Below are 21071 nucleotides of genomic sequence, written 5' to 3'. Positions count from 1 at the left end.
GAACATCACACGCCGGGGCCTGTCAGGGGGTGGGGGGCTGGGGACAGGATAGCATTTGGAGAAATGCCTAGGGTAAATGATGAGTTGATGGGTGCAGCAAACCAACACGGCACATGTATACCTATGTAACAAATCTGCATGTTGTGCACAGGTACCCTAGAACTTAAAGTATGATTTAAAAAAAAATATATATATATATATATATATATAATTCTATTATAAAGATGCATGCACATATATGTTCCTTGCAGCACTATTCACAATAGCAAAAACATGAAATCAACCAAAACACCCATCAATGATATACTGGATGGAGAAAATGTGGTACATATACACCATGGAATACTATGCAGCCATAAAAAGGTATGTGATCATGTCCTTTGCAGGGACATGGATGGAACTGGGAGCCATCATCCTCAGCAAACTAACACAGGAACAGAAAACCACCCACCACATGTTCTCACTTATAAGGGGCAGCTGAACAATGAGAACACATGGACACAGGGAGGGAAACGACACACATTGGGGCCTGCTGAGAGTCGGGGGAGAGAGAGCATCAGGATAAATAGCTAATGCATGTGCGGCTTAATACCTACGTGATGGGTGGATAGGTGGGGCAAACCACCATGGCACATGTTTACCTGTGTAACAAACCTGCACCTCCTGCACATGTATCCTGGAACTTAAAACAAACTTTTTAAAAGTCAAAAAAAAAAATTAAAGGAAGTGCTTCAAGCAGTGGAAAATTACTGAAATAAAAGTTTGCATATAAAAAAAAGAATAAAAAGTGCTAGAAATGGTAAATATATGGGTAAATATGAAAGACTTTCTTTTCACTTGTAAGTTTTATTAAAGATAATTGAAGCAAAAATTATAACAATATATTTGGGGATTTGTAACATATAAGACATAAAGTATGTGCACAAAGTATGAGAGGGAGAGATTGAAGTATATTATTGTAAAACTCTTATATTGTGCATTAAATGATACAATATTTGAAGCTAGTCTGTGATATTGATGTATTATTTATTTATTTATTTTGAGACAGAGTCTCACTTTGTTGCCCAAGCTGGAGTACAGTGGTGTGATCTCAGCTAACTGTAGCCTCTGCCTTATGGGTTCAAGCGATTCTCCTGCCTCAACCTCCCAAGTAGCTGGTACCACAGGTGCACGCCACCATGCTGAGCTAATTTTTTTTCTTTTTTTAGTAGAAAGAGTGTTTCACTATTTTGACCAGGCTGGTCTCAAACTCCTGGCCTCAAGTGATCCACCTAACTCACCCTCTCAAAGTGCTGGGATTACAGATGTCAGCCACTGTGCCCTGCTGTTGATATACATTTTAAGCCCTAGAGTAACTACAAGAAAGCTGTTTAAAACATATTTAGTTAATAAGACATTAGCAGATAAAATGGAATAGAAAAACACTCAATCCAAAAGAAGGCTGTGTTGGCTATTCTTGCATTACTATAAAGAAACACCTAAGACTGGATAATTTATAAAGAAAAGAGATTTAATTGGTTCATAGTTCTGTAGGCTGTACAGGAAGCATGGTGCTGGGTATCTGCTCAGTTTCTGGTGAGACCTCAGGAAGCTTTTACTCATGTTGAAAGGCGAAGCAGAAGCAGACATATCACATGACCAGAGCAGGAAAAAGAAAGAGTTGGAGTGGAGGGAGTGGCTACACACTTTTAAGCAACCATATCTTGTAAGAACTCACTCACTATTGCAAGGATAGCACCAAACCATGAGGTGTCCACCCCCATGACTGAAACATCTCTCACCAGGCCCAACCACCAACATTGGGGATTAAAATTCAACATGAGATTTAGAGGGGACAACATCCAAACTATATCAAAGGCCAAAAAACAGAGATGGATAAAGAGTAAAGAGCAGATGAAGGAAATAAAGAACAAATGTCAGACAATGAGGCAGATCTAAGAAATTTAAAAAATGAAAAAAAAATTTAAATAAAAAAATCAAGATGGCAGACTTAAATCCAACTTTTTTGTTTATTATATTAAATGTAAATGATCTAAATATTTTATTTAAAAGGCAGATACCAAATTAGATTTTTTAAAGCATGACCCATTGGTCATGCTTCATACTGAATTCAAAATTCTATATATATATACACACACACTATATACTGAATTCAAAAAACTCACTTTAAATTTTAAAACGCAAATAAGTATAAAAATATAGAAAAAGATATATGATGCAAACATTAAAGATACTAAAGCTGGAAGCCAGGTGTGGTAGCTCACACCTGTAATCCCAATACTTTGGGAGGCCAAGGCAGGGAGGATTGTTTGAACCTAGGAGGTTGAGGCCAGCCTAAGCAACATGGTGAGACCTCATCGCTATAAAAAAATTGTAAAAATTAGCCAGGCACATGGATGTGTGCCTGTCATTCCAGCTACTCAGCAGGCTGAGGTGGGAAAATTACTTAAGCCCAGGTGGTCAAAGTGCAGTGAACTATGTTTGTACTACTGTACTCCAGCCTAGGTGACAGAGTAAGACTCTGTGTCAAAAAAAAAAAAAAAGGTAATAAAGCTGGAATGGGTATATTAATATCAAACAATCAAACAATGCAAACTTTACTAATATGATTTTTAAAACAAATAAAATAATTCATAATTATAGCTGGATATTTCGACATTCTTGTCTCAATAACTGAAAGAATAAGTAGACAGTAAATCAGTGAGGCTACAAAACACTTAACACAGTCTGAACATAATTAACATTTATAGACTACTCCACTGAATAATTGTGGAATACACATTCCGTTTCAGGGCATATGGAAATTTCAACAACACAGAATATATGCTAGGTCATAAAACAAGTTCCAATAAATATTAAAGAACTGAAATTATGCAGATTATGTTCTCGGACTGCAATGGAATTAAATTAGAAATCAATAACAATAAAATATCTGGAATCCCTCAAATATTTAAAAATTTAAAAACATATTTCTAAATAATAAATGAGTAAAGAAATAAATTACAATATTAACAAGTAAATATTTTAAACTTAATGAAAATTAGAGCTGGGCACAGTGGTATGTGCCTATATTCCCAGTTACCTGGGAGGCCAACATGGAAGAATTGCTTGAGGTCATGAGTTAGAGTCTGGCAGTACACTATGATTGCCCTTGTGGATAGCCACTGCACTCCAGCCTGGGCAACACAGCCAAGACCTCATCTCTAAAAAACAAAATAAAATAAAATAAAAAACTTTAAAACTTAATGAAAATGAAACCAAAACATATGAATATTTGGGAAATACAGCTAAAATAGTACTTAGTAGAAAATTTATAGTTTACAATGAATAAGAATCCACCTAAGAATCAGGAACTTCATATTTGCCACAGTATTGAAGATATAAATGCATAAAAATAATTATAAATCTATTTTGATGGGCACACAATATATAAAGAGGTAGTTTATAACATAAATGACATTAAAATGTAGGGTAGAGCTGTAAAGATTACTTTTTGTATGCAATCAAGATTAAGTTGGTATTGATTCAAAATAGATTGTTTTATATTTAGAATATTTTATGTAATCCCCCGATAACAATGAAGAAAATGGTTATAGAATATACACCAAAAGGAATCAAAACTTATCATTAAAATGCATATTCTGCTGTTGTTGATGGAGTGTTTATACATTTCGTAGTTCATAAGTATGATGATTGGGTTTTCACACTCATGTATGGGATGTGCCTCTCTAAAACTTTCTTACAACATTGGCACATTACCCCATCTGATGTGTTATGGGTGCGTGTGTGTGTGTGTGCATATATATATATATATATATATTTATATATCAAAAATGGATAGAACTGACAGATCAATAAGGAAATAAAGGGCACGAGCAACACTACAAACCAATTGGACCTAACAGACATATACAGAACACTCCATCAACAATAGCAGAATATACACTTTTCTCAAGTGTACATAGAACATGGTCTAGGGTAAACCACATGCTAGGCAAAAAAAAAAAGAAGTCTTAAAAAATTTTAAAAGATTTAACTCATATCAAGTATCCTTACTGATCACAATGGAATGAAACAAATCAATAGCAAAAGCAAAACTGGAAAATGCATAAATATGTGGAAATTTGCACACTCTTAAACAATAAATGAGCTACAGACAAAATCAGAAGGGAAATTTTAAAGTATGTTCACACACAAAAAGAGAAAATATCTTGATACAACAGAAAATGAAAACACAATATACCAAAACTTATGAAATGTAACAGAAGCAGTGCTAAAGGTGAAATTTATAGCTATAAATGCTAATGTTAAAAAGGAAAGATCTAAAATCAATGATCTGATTTTTAAACCTTAAGGAACTAGAAAAAAAAAAAAAAAAAGAACAAACTAAACCCAAAGCTAGCAGAAGGAAGGAAATAATAAAAATTAGAGCAGAGATAAGTGAAAATAGAGAATAGAAAAACAATAGAGAAAATCAATAAAACCAAAAGTTGATTCTTAAAAGAAAATCAATAAAATTGACGCATCTTTATCTAGATTGACTAAGAAAAAAATAGAGAAGATTCTAATTGCTAAACTCAAAAGTAAAAATCACTAATAATTTTTATTTGATTACACATTGAAATATTTTGAATACAGAGGGTTAAATAGAATACACCGTTTAAAAATTTTTAAACTGTTAAAACTAATAAACTAAACCAACAAACTAATTCAGCAAAGTTGCAGGATACAAAATCAACACACAAAAATTAGTTGCATTTCTATATATTAACAATGAACAATAAGAAAAGGAAATTAAGAAAGTAATCCTATTTATAACAGCATCAAAAATAATAAAATACTTAGAAATAAATTTAACCGAGGAGCCAAAAGATTGAAAACTATAAAATATTACTAAAAGAAATTAAAGAAGATACAAATAAGTAGAAATGAAGTCCATATTTATGATTGGAAGACTTAATATTGTTAAAATGTCTAGACTGACCAAAGCTATTCTCAGATTCAATGCAATCCCTATCAAAATCCCAATGACATTTTTTCATAAATATAAAAAAAATCTTGATATAAAATCTTAAAGGATCCCCAAGTAGCCAAACAATATTGAAAAAGAAAAGCGCTCATATATCCTGACTTCAAAACATATTACAAAGCTACAATAACCAAAAAAGTATCTTACTGGCTGAAAGGCAGACATATAGACCAATGAAATAGAACAGAGATCCCAGAAATAAACCCTCCCATATATGGTTAAATGATTTTCTACAAGGGTTCCAAGACCAGATGTATTATTCCATTCTCACGCTGCTATGAAGAAATACTTGAGACTGGGTAATTTATAAAGGAAAAACGTTTAATTGGCTCACAATTCCACAGGGCTGGGGAGGCCTCAGGAAACTTACAATCCTGTAAGGGGAGGTAAACATGTCCTTCTTCACATGGCAGCAGAAGCAAGAAGTGCAAAGTGAAGCAGGAGAAATCTCCTTATAAAAGAAATCACCAGATCTCCTGAGAACTGACTCACTATCAGCAGAACAACATGGGGGTAACGACCCTAATGATTCAATTACCTCCCACCAGGTGGGGATTATGGGAACTACAACTCGAGATGAGATTTTGGTGGGGAAACACAGCCAAGCCATATCACCACACAATGGAGAAAGGACAGTCTTTTCAACAAATGGTACTGGAAAAACTGGACATCCATATGCAAAGGAATTAGGCTGGACCCTTACCTAAAACCATTTGCAAAAATTAACTTGAAATGGATCAAAGACCTAAATATAAGCCTTAAAACTAGAAAACCAGAAGAAAACACAGAGAAAGCTTTTTGACTGGATTTACCAACAATTTCTTGGATATGAGGCCAAAGCAGAGATCACAAAAGAAAAAAATAGATAAATTAGACCTCATCAAAAGTAAAAACTTTTGTGCATAAAAAGACACTATCAACGGTGTGAAAAAGCAACCCATAAAATGAGAGAAAACGTTTGCAAATCATATATCTATCTGGTGTTAATGTCTAGAACATATAAATAACTCTGTATTGTATATGTATATATGTATATATCTTTAAATTTTCTATATATTATGATATCTTGACATCTTTAAAAAACACCTTTCTAGCCGGAGAGAGATTTTCTAGCTAGTCAATTCTTTAAGATAGCAGTGTTCCAGGATGCCTTTGACACACAAACTAACCATTTTAGAGCCATGCCCCCCTGTCAGGGTTGTATATTCCAAGAGGCAATATTCCTCTGACTTAATCACCCCAGGGCCAGGTGTCAGACAACCAGGACCATTCCTAGAGCCCAAAGCCCACTGAAAGTGTTTAAATTAACCAGGCCTAAACTGTTCACCCTTCCCACCTCTGTCTTTCCCATGGGAACCCCAACAAAGGCTCTGGCCTAATGGTTTTCCCTTGGCCTGTCTTCTGCCTCCTGATCACCCTGGTGTCTTTCCCATGTGACCCTGCATGGTGCACTATGCCAATCCTCCTGTCTCTAGGTGTTGTAAATATAATAACTTTTCATTTATCCTGAGCCTCTCCTGTCTCCTCTTGTGGCCCCACCGTACTGACTATATCACAAAAGAACACAAAACAAACTCCTATGACTCCACAATCCCCCAAAAAAGAACCCGATTAAAAAGCAGGCAAAGATGCAAGCCTTGGAAGTTCAACCAGGCCTGCGTGAGTACACTCAGACAATTGCAAAGCGGTTCCACTCTTCTTACCTTGGGGTTCACTCCCATTCCCACTATGTCCCCTGTCAGCAGGAAGAAGCCAGAGTGATCAACGGCCTTTTCCCATCTTCATAGCCTACACCTTAAGATTAAATCCCTCCAAAAGGAGGGATTGAAACTGCCTTTGCAAAATTTTGACTGAGACAGTGAAAGACATCTAACTTAACTGACTCCATCTTGCTTCTAGCCTCCAAGTTGTCCTCATTCATTCTTAGGCATAGGCTGAACTAACTTTGGGAGAAACTTAGTTTATAGTTTAAACAAAGATGGTAACAGCCCTTTCCCAAAGCAGACCTCCTTCTTGCCTGGAGACTTCATTGCCTTTGTAGGACTAACATTAGCCATAAGATTAGAAATTATGGTATAAGAGTCATGCAGCTGGAAGCTATAAGATTCTGACCCTCCCTAAACTGCTCCTGACATCAGTGCTCGAGATATTTTGCAGACCCTGCACTTAATGGATCAGTTGGCACCACCCAGATCAATAAACGCATTCATCTGATCTTGTGGCCCCTATACAGGAACTGACTCAGCACAAGAAGACAGCTTCGACTCCCTATGATTTCATCCCCAACCAATCAGCACTCCTGGCTCACTGGCCTCCCCGCACCCACCAAGTTATCGTTAAAAACTCAGCTCCCCGAATGCTCAGGGAGACTGATTTGAGTATTAATAGAACTCCAGTCTCCCTCAAAAAAAGGAGGGGTAGTGCAAAGAACTTCAGCAGATATTTCTCCAAAGGAAATACACAAATGACCAATGAGCACGTGAAAAGATGTTCAACATCACTAATCATTAGGAAAATGAAAATCAAAATCATAATAACATATTGCTTCACATCTATTAGGATGACTGTTATCAAAAATAATAAGTGTTGGTGAGGATGTGAAAAAATCAGAATGCTTCTGTATTACTGGTGGGAATGTAAAATGGTACAGCTACTCTGTAAAAATAGTATGGTAATTTCTCAAAAAAAGAACCATTTTAGATTACTCATTTAAGTGGAACAATACATTATTTGTCTTTTATGACTGGTTTATTTCACTTGGCATAATATCCTCAAGGGTTATCCATGTTGTAGCATGTGTCAGAACTTTATTCCTTTTTAAGGCTGAATAATATTGCATTGTATGTATATAGCACATTTTCTTTATTCATTCATCCATTAATGGACATTTGGTTTGCTTCCACCTCTATGCTATTGTGAATACTACTGATGTGACCATGGATATGCAAATATTTATTCAAGACATGCTTTCAATTCTTTTGGAAATATCCCCAGAAGTGGGATTTAGTGGGACATGGTGGTCCTATTTTTCATTTTTTGAGAAACCATCATACTGTTTTCAATAGCAGTTGTACCATTTTACACTACCACCAATGGTGCACAAAAGTTCACAAAAGTTCCCATGCTTGTTATTTCTGTTTTTTAAAATAACAGCTGTCCTAACGGGTGTGAGGTAATATCACACTGTGATTTAGATTTATATTTCTCTGATGTTTAGTGATATTGAATATATTTTCATGTGCTTATTAGCCATTTGTTTGTCATCTTTGGAAAGATATTATTCAGATACTTTGCCCATTTTTTAATTGGGTCATTTGGTTTTCTGTTGAGCTGTAGAAGTTTTTTTTACATTCTGGATATCAGATATATGATCTGCAAATATTTTCTCCTATTTGTAGGTTGCCTTTTCACTTTGTTGATTGCATCCTTCAATGCACAGAAGTTTTGATGTGGTGCCACTTGTCTATATATTATTTGGTGGTAGTATCTCTGCATTTAGGGTCATATCTGAGAAATTATTACCAAATTTAACATCACGAAGCTTTTCTCTTATGCTTTTTTCAAGGGTTTTTAGAGTTTTAGGTCTTACACTTAGGTCTTTGATTCATTTTGAGTTAATTTTTATATAATTTTTGTAAGAAAAGCATCCAGACAACTTTTTATAGAGAAATTTCACCTAAGAGTGGAATTGCTGGGTCATATTATAACAAGTAATTTTTAAGAAAGTTAAAAATATGAACTATAAATATGTGTAAGCTTATTCCAGAATTTACATGTAAATGGGAAAGACATAAAATAACCAAAACAAATTTTTAAAAGGATACAATAGAAAGGTTTCAAGACTCAGATTTACTGTGAAGCTACAGTAATCAAGGTGGTACCACAATGGCATCAGGAGAATCATAAAGGTTAAAAAGATGAAATAGAAAGTTCAGATGTACACTCTCACACATGTCAACTGATTTTTAACAAAGGTGCCAAGGTAATTTCTTTTCAATAAGTGGTGCTGGAACAACTGCATATCATATAGGTGGCAAAAATGAGTGTTGATCCTTACCTCAAACCATTCACAAAAGAATTAACTTGAAATTGATTAGAGACCTACATGTAAAAGTTAGCACTATTCAGTTTCTCAAAGAAAATATTGAAGATTTTGAAGTAGACAAAAATATTTTAGATAGGACATAAACTATTTTAAATTTTTTGATAAATTGGGCTTCAAGACTTCATCAAAAAACACTACTGCTTTTTTCGGGGGATGGGGTGGTTGAAGAGAGCACAGTTTCACTCTCTCACCCAGGGTACAGTGCAGTGACACAATCATAGCTCACTGTAGCCTCAAACTCCTGGGCTCAAGCAGTCCTCCCATCTCAGCCTTTTGAGTAGCTGAGACTACAGGCACATGCCACCATGTGAGCCACGATGCCCAGCCAACTCTCACTTTTCTAATGATATCATAACAAAATGAAAAAGAAAGCCACAGAGTGGCAGAAAACATTCACAATACCTATATTTGAAAAGGGAGTTGTGTCCAGCTGTAGTAAAAACTCTTACAACTCAATAATAAGAGACAAAAATATTAAAAATGAACAAAAAATGTAAACCCTTTACCAAAAAGATTTGTATAAATTGCCAATAAGTACATGAAAAATATTCAACATCATTAGTCATCAGGAAAATACAAATTAAAATCAAATGAGAAGATACCATAACACACCCAGCAGAATGATTAATACTAAAAAGACTGACAATACCAAGCATTGGTAAGGATATGGAGCAAGTAGAGCCCTCATACATTGCTAATAGGACTATGAAATTTAAAAGCACTTTGTGAAAGAGTTTGGCATTTTCTTTACTCATTCTACTATGACCTAGCAAGTCCACTCTTAGAGGCATATTTAAGAGAAATCAAAGTATGTGTCCACATAAGATTGTGAACAGGAAACATTCATGGCATCTTTACCTATATTAGCCCAAAACTGGAAACAACTCAAATGTTCACCAACAGATAAATTAATAAACAAATTGTGGTATATCTAGACAATGGAAACTCGTCAGCAAAAACAAAGACCAGCCTGGGCGACATGGTGAGATCCTGTCTCTACAAATAAATAATATAATAATAATAACTTATGAATTATTTCTGAAATTTTTATTTAGTATTTTTAAGCCATGGTTGACTACAGGTAACTCAAACTGTGAAAAGCAAAAGTGCATAAAATGGGGAACTATTATACACACAATTTGGATGAATCTCAGAAACATTATGCTGAGAGAAAGAAGTCAGAAACAAAATTGCTTAAGAATACGTACTGTATGATTGTACTTAAAGAAAACTCAAAAAACAGCAAATCTAATCTTTAGTGTCAGGAAGCAGATGAGTAGAGAACAAGGAAGGCTTTTGGAGTAATAGAAGTGTTCTATATATTGAATGAGGTGGCAGTGCACCTCTACGTGAATATATCCGTCAACATTCATAGATCTGTACACCAAAAAAAAGATGCATTTTATTGTATGTATATGATGACTTCAAAAGGTTTGTGGGGAAAAAAATGGAATTAAAAGATAAAAATAGAGCCCAATCCAAAGTCCCAAGAGTATGGAGCAAGATGGCTGACTAGAGATGCCTGGCATTTGTCCTACCAACAAGAAATCCCAAGGCAACAAATAAACAATTAAAATTTCAATGGAGTGTCAACAAGAGAGTGCTGGAGTACAGCAGGGGAGTGGAGATACACCTGTGGTAGCTGGAAGCCCAGAAGGGCAGTGTGGAGGCACCTGGCCTCTGAAGCCCTATCTCCCCAAAGTGGATCAGATCCGCCTAGAATCAGAAGACCTTCCTGTTCCAGGGGAAAAGTAAACAGAATATGCCCAGCAGCTTCTATTGCCACCACAAATATCTACAGTTCTTACTGCAGGAGAATCCCACAGTCCTTGAAAGCACTGAGCCCAGTTTGGAGAGCTTCCAGGAGTTCACATAGCACATTGCCACAGATTAGGAGCACAAAGTGTGCATTCCCCACCCTTCACCAATCCCCTGTGAGCCAAGTTTCTGCAGTACAGCACCCAGACCAGAGCCTCCTCTGAAATGCACCCTACTCTAGGGGCCAGTAGACTGCACTTCTCCAGCACTAGGGCTCCATCTTCATTATGCCAAGCCCAGTCATGTGGCTGAACACCACAACCTCAGTTACCCGAAAGTTTGGCCCAAGACCAACTGTGACTCTGGTTTTGCACAGCAGGGAAAATAACTCCCAACACCACGCTTCCAGCCACAGGAACAGACTGCCAGTCCTGCCTAGGGCAAACCTGCCTCTGAGCCAGTCAAACTGCTGCACACCCTCCCCCAAGCAGAAGAGTCCCCTGGGTCTCTGAGCAGCTTACATGCCCCCAGGCCAGTGGAATGGTTATACATCCATGCTTAGGACCTGAGAAACAGCTCTACAACACCATTAAACCCCACAGATACACCCTGTGCCCCCAATAAGGGCCTAAGAAACAGTCCCACAGGCCACCTCCAGTGGGCACACCCCCAGGCCTACCAAACCGCCAAGAGTCCACGACCCAGGCCTAAGAAATAGCCCCATGGATCATGACCAGGCAGACATGCCCTCAACCCAAATAAGGAGCCCCATGCCCGCATCCCAGGCCTACAAAACAGCCCCATGAGCCACTCTCCACAGAAATGCTCCCAGGCCAGCTGAGCAGCTGTGTGCCTATGTCCTGGACCTGAGAAATAGTCCTATGGGCCTCCCTCAGCAGACATGCACCCAGGCCAGCTGAGCAGCCATGCAACTGCATTCCAGACCTGAGAAATAGCCCTGCAGGCACCTCCTAGCAGGCATACCCCCAGGTCGACTGAACAACTGTATGCCCCATATTCCTGGCCAGAATAACAGCCCCATGGCCCTAATCCCAGGAAGCCAGGCTCCAAGTTGGCCAGCCCACCATGTGCACACAACCCCAACCTGAGAAACCCCTGTGAGCCCACCCCCTGGCAAAGTCACACCACTGTCACCACAAACTCTCAGTACAGGCCACTGAGAAACTCCAAATGCCACTAGTATGACTTACAGCTGAGGAAACTACACAAAGACTACACTACTGCATCCAACTAGAATAAAGACCAATGCACCCCACCAAACTGACACCTCAAGACCCATTCATACAAATAAGTATTTCCCTACAAAACCTACTCCATAAAATTGGAACAGGTGGCTTTTCTAACAGATGCATAGAAATCAACATAGGGACACATCAAACATGAAAAAGCAAGGAAATATAGCACCTCCAAAGGAAAACAATAACTCAGTAACAGAATGTAATCATAAGAAAATATATAAAATATCAGAAAAATAATTCAAAACAATAATCCTAAGAAAATTCAGTGAGATACAAAAGAATACAGATAGACAATTCAATGAAATCAGAAAAACAATTCATGATTTTAATGAGAAATTCAACAGAGATAGGTATCATAAAAAAAAACTGAACAAAACCTAGAGCTGAAGAACTCAATGAATGAAATAAAAAGTACATTTGAGAGCTTACACAACACACTGGACCAAGCAGAAGATGGAATTTATGAACTTGAAGACAGGTCTTTTGACATAACATAAGCAAACCAAAAAAACAAACAAACAAACAAAAATTTTAAAGAATGAAGAAAGCCTACAATATTTAAAAGACATCATTAAGTGAATAAATATTAGTATTAATATTATGGGCATTCCAGGAGAAGAGAAAGGAAAAAGTGAGGAAAACATGTTTAGTGAAATAATAGGGCCAGGTGTGGTGGCTCACACCTGTAGTCCCAGCACTTTGGAAGGTCAAGGCAGGTGGATTGATTGAGGTCAGGAGTTTGAAACCAGCCTGGGCAACATGGCAAAAATCTGTCTCTCCAAAATTGCAAAAGTTAGCCAGAAGTGGCAGCACATGCCTGTAGTCCCATCTATTTGGGGGTGAAGTGAGAAGATCATCTGAGCTCAGGAGGCAGAGGTTGCAGTAAGCCAAGATCATCCCCCTGCACTCCAGTGTGGGTCGTGGAGCAAGAATGAGAAACAGAGAAAGAAAAGAGAGAGAGAGAGAGAGAGAGAGAGAGAGAGAGAGAGAGGGAGGAAGGAAGGAAGGAAGGAAGGAAGGAAGGAAGGAAGGAAGGAAGGAAGGAAGGAAGGAAGGAAGGAAAGAAGGAAGGAAGGAAGAGAGAGAGAAAGGAAGGAAGGAAAGAAGGAAGGAAGGAAGGAAGGAAGGAAGGAAGGAAGGAAGGAAGGAAGGAAGGAAGGAAGGAAAAGAGAAAAAGAAAGAGAGAAAGAAAGAAGAAGGGAAGGAGGGAAAGAGAAAAAGAAAAAAGAAAGAAGAGAGAAAGAAAGAAGAGATAAAGTGGGAAAGGGAAGGAGTGAAAGAAGAAAGGAAGGGAGAAAAAAGAATGAATGAATGAAAGAGAAAGAAAGGAAAGAAAGAAAGGAAGAAAGAAAGAAAGAAAGAAAGAAAGAAAGAAAGAAAGAAAGAAAGAAAGAAAGAAAGAAAGAAGGAAGGAAGGAAGGAAGGAAGGAAGGAAGGAAGGAAGGAAGGAAGGACAGAGAAAGAAAGAATAGGAAATAATAGCAGAAATCTTCCCAGTTCTTGGGAAAGAGATGGATATCCAGGTCCAGAAGCTAAAAGAATCCTGAATACCTTCAACTGAAACAAGACCTTTCTGAGGCGAATTATATTCAAATGTCAAAACTCAAAAGATGAAGAAGGAATTCTAAAATCAGCAAGAGAAAAGTCAAGTGATATATAAGGGAATCCTAATTAGACTAACAGTGTGAATTTCTCAGCTGAAACCTTACAAGCCAGGAGAGAATGGGATGATATATTCAAAGTACTAAAACAAAAATACCTGCAATTCAAGAATATTATACCCAGCAAAGCTTTCCTTCGAAAAATGAGAAATAAAATATTTCACAGACAAGCAAAAACTAAGGGAATGGAATTCATCACCACTAGACTGGCCTTAGGAAAAAATATTCAAGGGAATATTAAATCTGGAAGTGAAAAGATGATAACCACCAACATGAAAACATGAGAACATATAAAACTCACTGGTAGACCTAATACAGAAAAGAAAAAGAAAAAAGAATCAAACTTTATCATTACAGAAAATTACCCAACCAAAAATATAAACAACAGAGGAAGTAAGTAACAGAGGATATACAAGACTATCAAAAAACAATCAAAATTATAGGAGTAAGTCTTCACCTATCAATAATAACCCTAAATATAAACAAATAAAATTCTCCACTTATAAGATACAGGCTGGTTGAATAGATTTTAAAAAGAGACCCAAATATATGCTCCCTACAAGAAACTCAACTCACGTGTAAAGACACATATACAGACTAAAAATGAAGGGATGGAAAAAGATATTCTGTGCAATGGAAACCAAAGTGAGCAGAAGTAGCTGTGCTTACATCAGACAAAACAGACTTCAAATTAAAAGTTATTTTAAAAGACAAGGAAAGACATTCTATATTAATAAAGGGATCAATTCAGCTAGAGAATATAAAAATTGTAGATATATCTGAACCCAACAGCAGAGCACCTACACATATAAAGCAAATATTATTAGATCTAAAGGGAGAGATAAATTCCAATACAATAATAGTTGGGGACTTTAGCACCCCATTCTCAGCACTAGACAGATCATCTACACAGAAAAACAACAAAGAAACATAACATTTAAACTGTACAACAGACCACATGGACATAACAGACATTTAAAGAACATTTCTCCCAACAGCTATAGATAAACATTCTTTTTATCAGCATATGGAACATTCTCTGGGATTAACCATATATTAGGACACAAAGTAGTCTCCAATTTAAAAAAAAAAAATTCAAGACCAGGCATGGCGGCTCATGTCTGTAATCCTAGGACTTTGGGAGGCCAAGGCAGGCAGATCACAAGGTCAGGAGATCAAGACCATCCTGGCTAACATGGTGAAATCCCGTCTCTACTAAAAATACAAAAAATTAGCCAGGCATGGTGGCATGTGCCTGCAGTTCCAGCTGCTCAGGAGGCTGAGGCAGGAGAATTGCTTGAACCCTGGAGACAGAGGTTGCAGTGAGCCAGGATCATGCCACTGCACTCTAGCCTGGGTGACAGAGTGAGACTCCATCTCAAAAAAAAAAAAAAAAAAAATCAAAATTATATCAAGTATTTTACCTGATCACAATGGAATAAAATTAGGCATCAATAATAAAAGGAACATTTGAAACTATAGATATACATGAATATTAAATAATATGGTTCTGAATGACCAATGGGTGAAGAAAGAAATTAAGAATGAAATTTTAAAAATTCTCTGCAACAAAAATAGAAACTCAACAACAAAATCTATAGGATTCATAATTTCCTAACACCTCAAAAGCAGTATTATAAGGCAGGTTTATAGCAACAAGTGCCTACATCAAAAAACTGAAAAGATCTCAAATAAACAACTTAATGCCCAGCTGCAGTGGCTCATGCCTATAACACAAGCTCTTTGGGAAGCTGAGTGAAAGGATTGCTTGAGCCCAGGAGCTCAAGACTAGCATGGGCAACATAGGGCAACAGAGCAAGACCCTGTCTTGAAAACAAACAAACAACAAAAACAAAAACAATCTAATCATGTACATCAAGGAGCTAAAAAAGCAAGAACAAACCAAACCAAAATTAGAAGAAATGAAATAATAAAGGTAAGAGAGGAAATAAACAAAATTGAGACTAAAAAAAATAAAAGATCAATTAAACAAAAAACTGTTTTTTTGAAAAGATAAAATCAACAAACCATTAGGAGACTAAGAAAAAAAGAGAGAACACTCAAATAAATAAAATTAGAAATGAAAAGGGAGATATCACAACATATACCACAGAAATACAAAGTATCATTAGAGGCTACCATGACGATACACTAATAAATTCAAAAACCAAGAGGAATTGGATGAATTCTTGAACACATATCACCTACCAAGATTGAACCAAGAAGAAATAGAAAGCCTGAACAGACCAATAGCAAGTATTGATATTAAATCAGGAATAAAAAGTAGTGATTTCACTACCGAATTCTGCAAAATCTTTAAAAAAGAATTAATATCAAATATTTTTAAACTAGTCCAAAAAATTGAAGAAGAGAGAATTTTTCTTAACTCATTCTACCAGGACAATATAACTCTGATACCAAAACTAGAAAAGGACATAACAACAACAACAAAAAAAACTACAGACCAACATCCCTGATAAATATAGACACAAAAATCCTCAACAAAATACTATCAAACCAAACCCAACAATACATCCGAAAGTTAATACACCATGACCAACTTGGATTTATCCCAGGAAAACAAGGATGGTCCAACATATGCAAATCAATAAACATCATACATCACACCAATAGAATAAAGGGCAAAGCCATATCATCATCTCAATATATGCAGAAAAAGCTCACTACAAAATTCAATATCTCTTTAATTTTTTTTGTTTGTTTTTATTTTTATTTATTTATTTATTTATTTTTAGATGGAGTCTTGCTCTGTCGCCCAGGCTGGAGTACAGTGGTGCAATCTTGGCTCACTGCAACCTCCACCTCCCAGGTTCAAACAATTCTCTTGCCTTAGCCTCCTGAGTAGCTGGGATTACAGGTGTGCGCCACAATGCCCCGCTAATTTTTGTATTTTTAGTAGAAACAGGGTTTCATCATGTTGGCCAGGCTGGTCTTGAATTCCTGATCTTGTGATCCATCCACCTCAACCTCCCAAAGTGCTGGGATTACAGGCGTGAGCCACCGCACCCGGCCAATATCTCTTTATAATAATAAACTTGTAATAAGTTAGTTATAGAAGGAAAGTACCACAAATAATAAAGTTCATTATGACATATCCAGTACTGAATGGTAAAAGACTGAAAGCTTTTCTTCTAAGAATTGGAACAAGACAAGGATGCTCACTCTCACCACTCTTATTCAGCTTGGCACTGGAAGTCCCACCCAGAGCAATTAGGCAAGAGAAAGAAAGAAAGGATGTCCAAACTGGAAAAAAGGGTATCAAGTTGTCCCTGTTTGCATATAACGTGATCTTATATATGAAAAACCTAGACCCTACTAAAAAAGTCCAGAACTGATCAACAAATTCAGTAAAGTTGCAGATACAAAATTAATATTTAAAAATCAGCAACATTTATATACATAAACAACAAACTAGCTGTAAAAGAAATAAAGAAGGCAATCTCATTTATAACAACTACAAAAAAATTAGAATACCTAGGAATCAACTTAACCAACAGGTAAAAACCTTCACAAGGAAAATCACAAAACACTGATAGAATTGAAGAGGATATGAGCAAATGAAAAAACATCCCATGCTCATGGATTGAAAAAGTAATATTGTTAAAATGACGACACTATCCAAAGCAATCTACAGACTTAATGCAATCCCTATCAAAATACCAATAACATTCTTCATAGAAATTTTTTTAAAAATCTGAAAATGTGTATAGAACCACAAAAGACGCAAAATAGCCAAAACAATCCTGAACAAAAAGAACAAGGTTGGAGATGTATTATCAGACCTCAAAATATAGCACAAGGCTGTAGCAACCAAAACAGCATGGTACTGGCATGAAAACAGACACATAGACCATTGCAACAGAATAGAGAACTCGGAAATGAATCCATGTGTCTACAGCCAGTTGATTTTTGACAAAGGTGTCTAAAATACTTATCGGGAAAAGGACAGTCACTTCAATAAATGCCGCTGGGAAAACTGGATATCCACATGCAGAAGAATGAAACTAGATCCCCACTTCTCACCCTATAAAAAAATTAACTTAAAATGGTTCAAAGACCTAAATGTAAGACCCAAAATGATAAAACTTCTGGAAAATAAAAACATAGGAGAAATGCTTTAGGACATTGGTCTAAGAAAATATTTTATAGATAAGACTCAAAGCACAGACAACAAAAGCAAAATATATAAATGTGATTACACTAAACTAAAAAAGCTTCTGCATAGCAAAGGAAACAATCAACAGAGTGAAAAGACAACAGAATAGGAGAAAATGTTAGCAAACTACTCATCTGACAGCATCTTAATATCCAGAATATACAAGGAACTCAAACATCTCAACAGCAAAATAACAAAAAAAATGGACAAATGATCTGCATGGATGTTTCTCAAAGGAAAATGTACAAATGACCAACAAATATACTTTAAAATGCTCAACATCACTAATCATCAGGGAAATCCCAAACTAAGTCACAACGAGGTATCATCTCACCCCAGTTAGGATGGCTATTACCATAAAGACAAAAAATAACAAAGGCTAGTATGGATGTAGAGAAAAGAGAATTCATACACTGTTGGTGGGAATGTAAACTACTACAGTCATTATGGAAAACATTATGGAGGCTCCCCAAAAAACTACAAATAGAGCTATTATATAATCCAACAATCCCACTACTGGAAATTTATCCAAAGAAAAGGAAATCATTATATCATAGAGACATTTGCACCCTCATGTTTATTACAACACCATTCATAACAGCCAAGATATGGAATCAGCATAGGTGTCCAACAACAGATGAATGGATAAAGGTAATGAGGTACATATAATATACACAGTGAAATGCTATTCGACTATAAAAAAGAATGAAATACTGTCATTTGCAGCAAATAGATGGAACTGCAGGATTGTACGTTAAGTGAAATAAGCCAGGAACAGAAAGTTAATTAAACACCACATGTTCTCACTCATATGTGGAAGCTAAAAGACAAAAATGTTGATCTCATAAAAGTAAAAAGTAAAACAGAGGATACTAGAGTCTGAGAAGGGTAGAAGAAAGGGAGGATAGGGAGAGATTTGTCAAAGGACACAAAATTCCAGCTAGACAGCAGGAATAAATTCTAATGTTCTATACCACTGTACAATGACTACAGTTAGAGATATAGAGATGATAGATAGATAGATAGATAGATAGATAGATAGATAGATAGATAGATAGATAGATTTTTTTCCCAAACAGCTAGAAGGAAGATATTGAACATTCCCAACACGAAGGAATGATATATATTTGAGTGATGGATACACTAACTACCCTGATCTGATCACTATATATTACATGTATGGAAACATCACTATGTACTCCATTAATTTGTACAATTATTATTTGTCAATTAAAATGTAAAATAATGTAAATCTAAAAAAATTAAACTGTAAACTGTATTTCTCAACAAAAGCTCCATCAAGTTCAAGACACTTTTGTGTGCAATACCAGCTAAATTTTAGCCCATCCCTAAAGATCTAAGAGTCCTAGGAATTGAACCATGTCAATGCAGTATTTTTTACATTATTAACTGAAAACAATGTGTCCCCTTTAAAGATTTTTTGAGATTAGGAAACAAAAAAATCAAAAGGAGCCAAATCAGGACTGTAAGGTGGATGCCTGATGATTTCCCATTGAAACTGTCACAAAATTGCCCTTGTTGGATGAGAGGAATGAGCAGGGGCATTGTTGTGGTGAAGGACTCTCTGGGGAGGCTTTATCAAGCATCTTTCTGCTAGCTAACTTTCTCCAAGCATTCTCATAATAAGCATATGTTATCATTCTTTGCCCCCAGAAAGACAATAAGGAAAATGTGTCAAGCATCCAAAAAACTGCTGCCATGACCTTTGTTCTTGACCAGGCTGCTTTTGTTTTGACTGGGCCACTTTCACCTCTTAATAGCCATTGCTTTGATTGTGATTTGTCTTCAGGATTGGACTAGTAAAGCCATGTTTCATCTCCTGTCAGAATGGCTGTTATGAAAAAGATAACAAGCATAGGTGAGAATGTGGAGTTATGAGAACCCCTGCACACTGTTGGTGGAAATGTAAACTAGTATGGTGGAAAACAGTATGGAGGCTCCCAGAAAAATTAAAAATAGAACAACTATATGATCCAGCAATCCTGCTATTAGTTATAAATCCAAAGAAAATGAAATCAGTATATCACAGAGATATCTGCACTTCCATGTTCATTGCAGCATTATTACCATAGCCAAAATATAAAATCTATGTAAGCATCCATCAGTGAATGAATGGATAAAGAAAACGTGGCATATATATGCAATGGAATACTATACATCCTTATAAAAGAAGGCTATCTTGTCATTTGTGACAACGTAGATGAACCTAGAGAACATTATACTAAGTGAAATAAGCCAGGCACAGAAAGGTAAACACTGCATGATCTCACTTAGGATGTGGAATTAAAAAAAATTGAACTCTTAGAAGCAGAGAGTAGACTGGCGGTTATCAGGGGCTGGAGATGAAGAGGAAACAATGAAGAGATATTGGTTAAAGGACCTAAAATTTCATTTAGACAGGAGGAATAAATTCTGGAGATCTATTGTGCAGCATGGTGACTATAGTAAATAATGTATTCTATACTTGAAAATTGCTAAAAGAGTAAATTCTAAATGTTCTCATAAAAATAAGTATGTGGGGTGATGCATATGTTAATTAGTTTGATTTAATTATTCCACAAAGTATACATATATCAAAGTTTCATGACATATACCATAAATCTACACAATTTGTCATTTTTTGATTAAAATAATAATAGTAACAATAATAAATTCTATGTAGCAACAACCCCTAGACTAAGGAAACAAGAGTCCCTCAGCTTTGCCCCCAACCAGCTGAGCAGCCTTAGTTAAGGATGTAGCTTCTCTTTGGCTACCCCTGGTCTCGTTTTCTGCAAGCTTGAGACAATCACCGAAAGCCCTGGTGGCTTTCGAAAGGGCAGTTTAATGGTATGATGAGGGCAGGGGCCAGGCCAAAGAGGATTTTGAAGGGAGCTTCTGAAGGATAAACTGTTTAGTGTTTCTTGACTAAGTTCGTGATTACAAGATGTAGTTCAGAGTAATCAAGAGGACAATGATCTAAGCCTTTTGCTGATTGTTAAGGGCCAAGGGATCCTAAGGGCTTGGCATCTGGCCCCATTCACCTGCATTTTCTCTTCTCTCATTTTCCAATGATCTTACC

The 21071-nt window shown here is 36.4% G+C and overlaps 1 long non-coding RNA gene and 1 other non-coding gene across 2 annotated transcripts in view; one reads left to right on the top strand and one right to left on the bottom strand.

Moving 5' to 3' along the window:
- LOC140711672 (uncharacterized) overlaps positions 1 to 21071 on the bottom strand; it is a 130602-nt gene that overhangs the window by 93017 nt on the left and 16514 nt on the right. The window lies entirely within an intron of this gene.
- Positions 3665 to 3770, top strand: LOC119627782 (small nucleolar RNA U13). The gene has a single exon (XR_005244014.1). It is a non-coding gene; the product is annotated as a small nucleolar RNA U13 (small nucleolar RNA).

The sequence above is a fragment of the Chlorocebus sabaeus genome, chromosome 5 (genome assembly GCF_047675955.1).
Source record: "Chlorocebus sabaeus isolate Y175 chromosome 5, mChlSab1.0.hap1, whole genome shotgun sequence".
Lineage (NCBI taxonomy): Eukaryota > Metazoa > Chordata > Mammalia > Primates > Cercopithecidae > Chlorocebus > Chlorocebus sabaeus.
Note: the sequence above shows the minus strand (reverse complement) of the source record. Positions and strands in the feature narration are given on the sequence as shown.